General features: G+C 43.1%; 1 long non-coding RNA gene across 1 annotated transcript; it reads right to left on the reverse strand.

Moving 5' to 3' along the window:
- Positions 1-317: 317 nt before the first annotated feature.
- LOC308313284 lies at positions 318-2,358 on the reverse strand. The gene is made up of 3 exons (XR_013963875.1): positions 2,284-2,358; positions 1,327-1,387; positions 318-1,073 (listed from the first exon to the last, which is right to left on the reverse strand). It is a non-coding gene; the product is annotated as an uncharacterized lncRNA (long non-coding RNA).
- Between the last annotated feature and the right edge of the window lie 6,504 nt (positions 2,359-8,862).

Consider the following 8,862-nt stretch of genomic DNA (forward strand, 5'->3'; position numbering starts at 1 on the left):
CCGTTTGGGGAAGCACCCTATGATGGTTTAATTTGTTTGTGCATAATGCATATACAGCATATCATCATGAGACATCATCACGTTTGTTAGACCTAGACTCGTTTGATAATGACAAAGAACACGTTAGCAACATTAGCATCATCATCATGACATTTAGCATCACAGATTAGCTCCGTCTGAAGCCAATCTCTCATATAGCCATTAATAAACGGTTTGCATAATTACAGTACATTCAAGCACAACTCAATACAACAACTGTTAACTGTGAATTCAATCAATTCATCATAATGATAAATTATGTTTGTGTTTGTGATGTTTTATAATGTTATGCCAAATATGTTCAGTATGTCTGCTTTTTCCACCACTGCCTGCATCTGATCACAGATAAATGTATTTATCTGTACAAACACTGTACTTTATTATTATTTTTTCATATTATAAGGCCTACATACTCTTATTATTGCATGACAAAAAGTGAAATTGGGCTATCTACATGCTCACAAGTCACAATGCAATGTGGTCTTGTAGATCTTTTTTTTATTATTCAAATATTAATAACCCTGTTTCTGTGTGTAGGGACCCACAACCAGGTAGCCTTCATGATCATCTGACAAATACAGGAGGACAGTGTTGGCAGGTATGTTTTTTTATTCATTATTATTGTATCATATATGGAAGCTTTCTGTGTTCTGTTTGTTTATCTGTCTGCATGCATACTCCTGCTATACAAGTGTATGAAGATCTAAGTCAAGATGTAAAATTATAGGATGGACCTGTACTGATCAATTTGGTTCCATTTGTATGCTGGAAGTTGGATACATACTTGTAAATCAAACCTTTCACACATGAATGCAATATTTTGAAAATCTATTATTTTTCTAGGAATGGCAGTGGCTCCTTTGAAGTCATCCCTTTTGATGTTGACAAGCCACCTTGCCCTCAGTTCAGCATTAGCTGGGATGGCATGGAAACTGAGCGAACAGACTGAAGCTGATGTAGAGCAAAGAGGGACTGAGCAAAACTCTGCAGAACCACACGCCCTCTTCATATACTTTACAGTGCCTTTCTTCATCCTGGAGCAAAAAACGAGGCGCATATAGACAATTAGATTTTATAAAGAATCAGTCTTTTGTGAGAAACACAGACACAAAAATGCTGCATTCTTTAGGTACAGTGTCTTGACCAATACACATATGAGTACATAGAAGCACGGCAGGAATTCATTAAGATGTGTGTTTGGGAGAGGAGAGCGAGACCAGTGGATAACTGCACCGATCAGACAGATGTGGTATGATACAATAATACAAATGAATAAAAAAAACATACCTGCCAACACTGTCCTCCTGTATTTGTCAGATGATCATGAAGGCTACCTGGTTGTGGGTCCCTACACATAGAAACAGGGTTATTAATATTTGAATAATAAAAAAAATATCTACAAGACCACATTGCATTGTGACTTGTGAGCATGTAGATAGCCCAATTTCACCTTTTGTCATGCAATAATAAGAGTATGTAGGCCTTATAATATGAAAAAATAATAATAAAGTACAGAGTGTTTGTACAGATAAATACATTTATCTGTGATCAGATGCAGGCAGTGGTGGAAAAAGCAGACATACTGAACATATTTAGCATAACATTATAAAACATCACAAACACAAACATAATTTATCATTATGATGAATTGATTGAATTCACAGTTAACAGTTGTTGTATTGAGTTGTGCTTGAATGTACTGTAATTATGCAAACCGTTTATTAATGGCTATATGAGAGATTGGCTTCAGACGGAGCTAATCTGTGATGCTAAATGTCATGATGATGATGCTAATGTTGCTAACGTGTTCTTTGTCATTATCAAACGAGTCTAGGTCTAACAAACGTGATGATGTCTCATGATGATATGCTGTATATGCATTATGCACAAACAAATTAAACCATCATAGGGTGCTTCCCCAAACGGGTCCTTGCTCTAACAGTAAACGTTTATTTTGATGTATATTTATTTATACATTAAATAAAGCCCCAAAAGCTTAAAAGACACCACTGATAAAAACACTTAACAAACGTTAGCTTATTAAACAGATTGTAGCATAATAAAAGGTTTACCTTAGAATCTACAGCAGCCAATTCGCCTAGTACCGCCTACCGCCTAGTAGCAATCCACATCATTTCGAATGAACACATTTTTGGAAATAAACACACGATAAAACAATTCCGATAAAAACGAAAGGTATATTAATGAACCATACAAATAAAAGTAAATTTTAAACGTACTTACAGAATTTACCAGTGACGAGAAAATAATAATATTGTCCGTAGAAATGCAGCGAAATCAATGCACTGTGGATGGGCCGGAAGTGAAGAGACGGGGGATACAGAACCAGGAAGTCCCGTCTACTACATTGTGCAAGAGGAGAATTAAGTATTGGTTGCGGATTTCAACCTGTGTTTCTGCCATTGCATGGCAGGCACCCAGAATTATTCTGGGTGCCTGCCATGCAATGGCAGAAACACAGGTTGAAATCCGAAACCAATACTTAATCGTAATAATAATCAAGACACGAAACTTTGACCGCTATGGCCGGCCGCACGGTTTACCAAAGCCCCGCAATATATACATCGAGACGTGCGGCTCGGCCGGGAATGGTGTGCTTGTGCTTTTCTTTCCGTTTCGAGTTACCGTGCCGACGTAATTCGCAATAAACGACGTGAAAAATGCCCCATGCAAAGGAAACGCGGGTAAAAACAGAAAATGACACGTTACTTTGGAGCCACATTACTCTGGCATACTGTTACGTAGAAACACGATTTAAACGTCAAACAGCACACGAGGCAATCGTCTTTGTCGTGGTTCAGACGGAATTCGAATACGTTGCACGGTTTGCCCGCTATCGCAGTTCAAAGTGTGTGTGGTCTGAGCAAAAATCTCGACTTAGAGTGTCGCACGCCCAGAGAGAGAGCGGGTCAGAGTGAGAGGCCAGTGTGAAAACTGTAGCGAAATTCTCCGAACAAATCGTCCTCACGGCCAAAATATTAACTTTACACGCATGGGTTTCGGTAATTCTGTAGCCACACTCGTCCTCTTTCACCCAATGTCACAACCACAGCCCAGATTCATACGGTACGTGAACTACAGCCCTGAAAGCGACAGGTGTACCATCATAATGTGTCATAAGACTTCCTGAATGAGTCAGCAATTTTTTCATCACAAACACAATTTCTTAACTCGCTCTTATAACCACGTTTTTTATCGTACCAATACCACGATCGCACACGGCGTACCTCAATGTCTCGGGTCACTCACGGCGAAAACAAAAATCGCATTCGACTTTTACTTTTTGCGCTATAGCAATTTGTTCGGACCGTATGTCTTAACAATTTTCTCATTGAGTCAGTGTGCTGACTTTCAAGTGTTTGCATTCGCATAGACTAGCCCTGCCCCAAGCTCAGGTGAAATTGATACTTTGTTAATGATTCAAGGTCAAGTTGACCACCCCTCAAACACGCGCACACACGAACGCACATGCACGCACATGCACACATGTGCACGCACACACACACACACATTGAAAGTCAATAGAGAAAATCGGGGAAACCCGTAACTCTGTCATTTTTCAACCGTTTCAGATGCGGGGTGGCTCGCCGGAACCGGGCCGCCCCCCTGAGCGAAACCAAATGGACACACACACACACACACACACACACACACACACACACACACACACACACACCAACACACAAACCCTCTCTTCCTATTGGCTGGCCTTTACACAGCTCTAACTTTTGCTTGCAGCATGCTACAGTCTTGAAACTTGCTCCATGGACTTGGACCACCAATAGGAGCACGCTGTAAATGTTTAATTGCTTAAGCCCCGCCCCTCTGTCTTCCTATTGGCTGGCCTTTACACAGCTCTAACTATTGTTTACAACATGCTACAGCCTCAAACTTTGGTACATGGACGTAGACCATCAAGAGGAACAAGCTGTAATGGCTTAATTGCTTAAGCCCCGCCCCTCTGTATTCCTATTGGCTGGCCTTTACACAGCTATAACTTTTGTTTGCAACATGCTACAGTCTTGAAACTTGCTCCATGGACTTGGACCACCAATAGGAGCACGCTGTAAATGTTTAATTGCTTAAGCCCCGCCCCTCTGTCTTCCTATTGGCTGGCCTTTACACAGCTCTAACTATTGTTTACAACATGCTACAGCCTCAAACTTTGGTACATGGACGTAGACCATCAAGAGGAACAAGCTGTAATGGCTTAATTGCTTAAGCCCCGCCCCTTTGTCTTCCTATTGGCTGGCCTTTACACAGCTCTAACTATTGTTTACAACATGCTACAGCCTCAAACTTTGGTACATGGACGTAGACCATCAAGAGGAACAAGCTGTAATGGCTTAATTGCTTAAGCCCCGCCCCTCTGTATTCCTATTGGCTGGCCTTTACACAGCTCTAACTTTTGTTTGCAACATGCTACAGTCTTGAAACTTGCTCCATGGACTTGGACCACCAATAGGAGCACGCTGTAAATGTTTAATTGCTTAAGCCCCGCCCCTCTGTCTTCCTATTGGCTGGCCTTTACACAGCTCTAACTATTGTTTACAACATGCTACAGCCTCAAACTTTGGTACATGGACGTAGACCATCAAGAGGAACAAGCTGTAATGGCTTAATTGCTTAAGCCCCGCCCCTCTGTATTCCTATTGGCCGGCCTTTAAACAGCTATAACTTTTGTTTGCAACATGCTACAGTCTTGAAACTTGCTCCATGGACTTGGACCACCAATAGGAGCACGCTGTAAATGTTTAATTGCTTAAGCCCCGCCCCTCTGTCTTCCTATTGGCTGGCCTTTACACAGCTCTAACTATTGTTTACAACATGCTACAGCCTCAAACTTTGGTACATGGACGTAGACCATCAAGAGGAACAAGCTGTAATGGCTTAATTGCTTAAGCCCCGCCCCTCTGTATTCCTATTGGCTGGCCTTTAAACATCTATAACTTTTGTTTGCAACATGCTACAGTCTTGAAACTTGCTCCATGGACTTGGACCACCAATAGGAGCACGCTGTAAATGTTTAATTGCTTAAGCCCCGCCCCTCTGTCGTCCTATTGGCTGGCCTTTACACAGCTCTAACTATTGTTTACAACATGCTACAGCCTCAAACTTTGGTACATGGACGTAGACCATCAAGAGGAACAAGCTGTAATGGCTTAATTGCTTAAGCCCCGCCCCTCTGTATTCCTATTGGCTGGCCTTTACACAGCTATAACTTTTGTTTGCAACATGCTACAGTCTTGAAACTTGCTCCATGGACTTGGACCACCAATAGGAGCACGCTGTAAATGTTTAATTGATTAAGCCCCACCCCTCTGTCTTCCTATTGGCTGGCCTTTACACAGCTCTAACTATTGTTTACAACATGCGACAGCCTCAAACTTTGGTACATGGACGTAGACCATCAAGAGGAACAAGCTGTAATGGCTTAATTGTTTAAGCCCCGCCCCTCTGTATTCCTATTGGCTGGCCTTTACACAGCTATAACTTTTGTTTGCAACATGCTACAGTCTTGAAACTTGCTCTATGCACTTAGACCAAGTTGACCACCTCTCACACACGCGCACACACGAACGCACATGCACGCACATGCACACATGTGCACGCACACACACACAATGGAGAAAATCGAGGAAACGCGTAACTCTGTCATTTCTCGACCGTTTCAGAAGCAGGGCGGCTCGCCGGAACCGGGCCGCCCCCCCGGAACGAAACCAAATGGACCCTTACAGCTCAGGCATCTTAGCATTAGCATGTTAGCATATTAGCATGTTAGCAATAGCATGTTAGCATGTTAGCATGGTAGCATTAGCATGTTAGCATTAGCATGTTAGCATTAGCATGTTAGCATAAAAATGTTAGCATGTTAGCATGTTAGTATTAGCATGTTAGCATTATAATGTTGGTGGCGACATAATGCGCAATAAACTTAGACAAAATACCCCATTGAAAGTCAATGGGGAGACCTGGCTCACATGTAACCAAATGTCATCAAATGGTGGTCCGTGGCTCAAATGCTGCACAGACTTGGCGAGCTTCAGGCACCCAGTAAAATTTCTTGAAATTTTGTTTCTAGTTTATTCATTCCATTTTTTAAGCCCAGGTGTTCTGGGGACCTGCCAATGACGCAACAGTATTCTGGCATGCTGTAACAAGTCCAACCTTTATAATAGTGAAATATTTTTTAGATATGCCAGGGACAGCAGTTCTGTCCCCTAATAGACACAGCTGAATAATCTTATTCATACATTTTCCTCTTGCTTCTCTAATTCCACTTCCTACATTGGCTATAATTCTTCTCCAATGCTCATTTTCAATGTCAACCCCCAAATCATCCTGCCAAATCAATTTTAGATATTCAACTAGTGCATTTTCAACAGTATCAAGAGTACTGCCCAGACAGTGTCTCATTTGTTAATATTTCAAGAATGTAATGAATCATTTCCAGGGTCAAAATTCTCTTTTAAATCTGAGTAAGTTATAAAAGCCCCATTTTCAAATAGATTACCAAGAGTATTAAGCCCTGCTGCTTGCCATTTTTTCCAATATATCTCTGTCTTTCCAATACATATTTTAGGATTATTCCAGAGTGATGAGTATGGTTGTTCTGGGTGCCTGCCATGCAATGGCAGAAACACAGGTTGAAATCCGCAACCAATACTTAATCATTATTATCCTCAAGACACGAAACTTTGACGTTTATGGCCGGCCGCACGGTTTACCAAAGCCCCACAATATATACATCGAAACGTGCGGCTCGGCCGGGAATGGTGTGCTTGTGCTTTTCTTTCCGTTTCGGGTTACCGTGCCGACGTAATTCGCAATAAACGACGCGAAAAATGCCCAATGCAAAGTCAATGGGGAAACGCGGGTAAAAACTGAAAACGACACAGTACTTTGGAGCCACATTGCTCTGGCATACTGTTATGTAGACACACGAGGCCGTCGACTTTGTTGTGGTTCAGACGGAATTCAAATACGTTGCACGGTTTGCCCGCTATCGCAGTTCAAAGTGTGTGTGGTCTGAGCAAAAATCTCTACTTAGAGTGTCGCACGCCCAGAGAGAGAGCGGGTCAGAGTGAGAGGCCAGTGTGAAGACTGTAGCGAAATTCTCCGAACAAATCGTCCTCACGGCCAAAATATTAACTTTACACGCATGGGTTTCGGTATTTTGTAGCCACACTCGTCCTCTTTCACCCAATGTCACAACCACAGCCCAGATTCATATGGTACGTGAACTACAGCCCTGAAAGCGACAGGTGTACCATCATAATGTGTCATAAAACTCCATGTTAATTAACTGCCTGAATGAGTCAGCAATTTTTTCATCACAAACACAATTTCTTAACTCGCTCTTATAACCACATTTTTTATCGTGCCAATACCACGATCGCACACGGCGTACCTTAATGTCTCGGGTCACTCATGGCGAAAACTAAAATCGCATTTGACTTTTACTTTTTGCGCTAGAGCAATTTGTTCGGACCGTATATCTGAACAAATTCAGCATAACTGGGGCACGGTGGCACAGTTGGTAGTGCTGTCGCCTCACAGCTAGAAGGTCCTGGGTTCGATTCCCACTGGGGACGCTGTGGGCACTGGCGGCGTGTTCCCTCCTCCGCGTCATCAGTGCCCATACCCGAGGCGGGGGTTGGCAAAATGGCCTTTCTGTGTGGAGTTTGCATGTTCTCCCCGTGTCCCCTAGGGTAGATACCCTCACAAAAACATGCCGTAATCCTGGTCTCTAAAACTACCTCCCCCTGGCCAGCCGGGGCGCCTGATGGAGGGGAAAGGAACTGGTCGGAATAACGTGTCCCTTCCACGCGCTACGTCCGGCCGGGGAAATTCCGCTCTGTCAGGTGAAAAGAAGCAGCTTGGACTCCTCATGCATAGAAGGAGGCATGAGGTCAGTCCGCTGCCCCCCCAGGTTGGCAGAGGAAGTGTAGCGCCCAGGATTACATTAGACAATTGGCACTGGGTGAAAAAGAAAAACTGGTTTACAAAATCGTGGGATAAAAATTTTGGAAAAAAAAAGATCAGCATAACATAATGCTATAACACCAAAAGGGGTTTCCGTTCAGAATGGGTTAACTTTCAATAGTGGTTGCATTTGCATAGACTAGCCCAGCTGAAATTGATACATTGTTAATGATTCAAGGTGAAGTTGACCACACCTCACACACGCGCGCACACAAACGCACACGCACGCACATGCACACACACATTGAAAGTCAATGAAGAAAATTGGGGAAACACGTAACTCTGTCATTTCTCAACCGTTTCAGACGCGGGGTGGCTCGCCGGAACCGGGCCGCCCCCCTGAGCGAAACCAAATGGACACACACACACACACCAACACACAAACACTCTCTTCCTATTGGCTGGCCTTTACACAGCTCTAACTTTTGCTTGCAGCATGCTACAGTCTTGAAACTTGCTCCATGGACTTGGACCACCAATAGGAGCACGCTGTAAATGTTTAATTGCTTAAGCCCCGCCCCTCTGTCTTCCTATTGGCTGGCCTTTACACAGCTCTAACTATTGTTTACAACATGCTACAGCCTCAAACTTTGGTACATGGACGTAGACCATCAAGAGGAACAAGCTGTAATGGCTTAATTGCTTAAGCCCCGCCCCTCTGTATTCCTATTGGCTGGCCTTTACACAGCTATAACTTTTGTTTGCAACATGCTACAGTCTTGAAACTTGCTCCATGGACTTGGACAACCAATAGGAGCACGCTGTAAATGCTTAATTTCTTAAGCCCCGCCCCTCTGTCTTCCTATTGGCTGGCCT

Source organism: Protomyctophum bolini (assembly GCF_963924005.1).
Source record: "Protomyctophum bolini genome assembly, chromosome: 3".
NCBI classification, from domain to species: Eukaryota; Metazoa; Chordata; class Actinopteri; order Myctophiformes; family Myctophidae; genus Protomyctophum; species Protomyctophum bolini.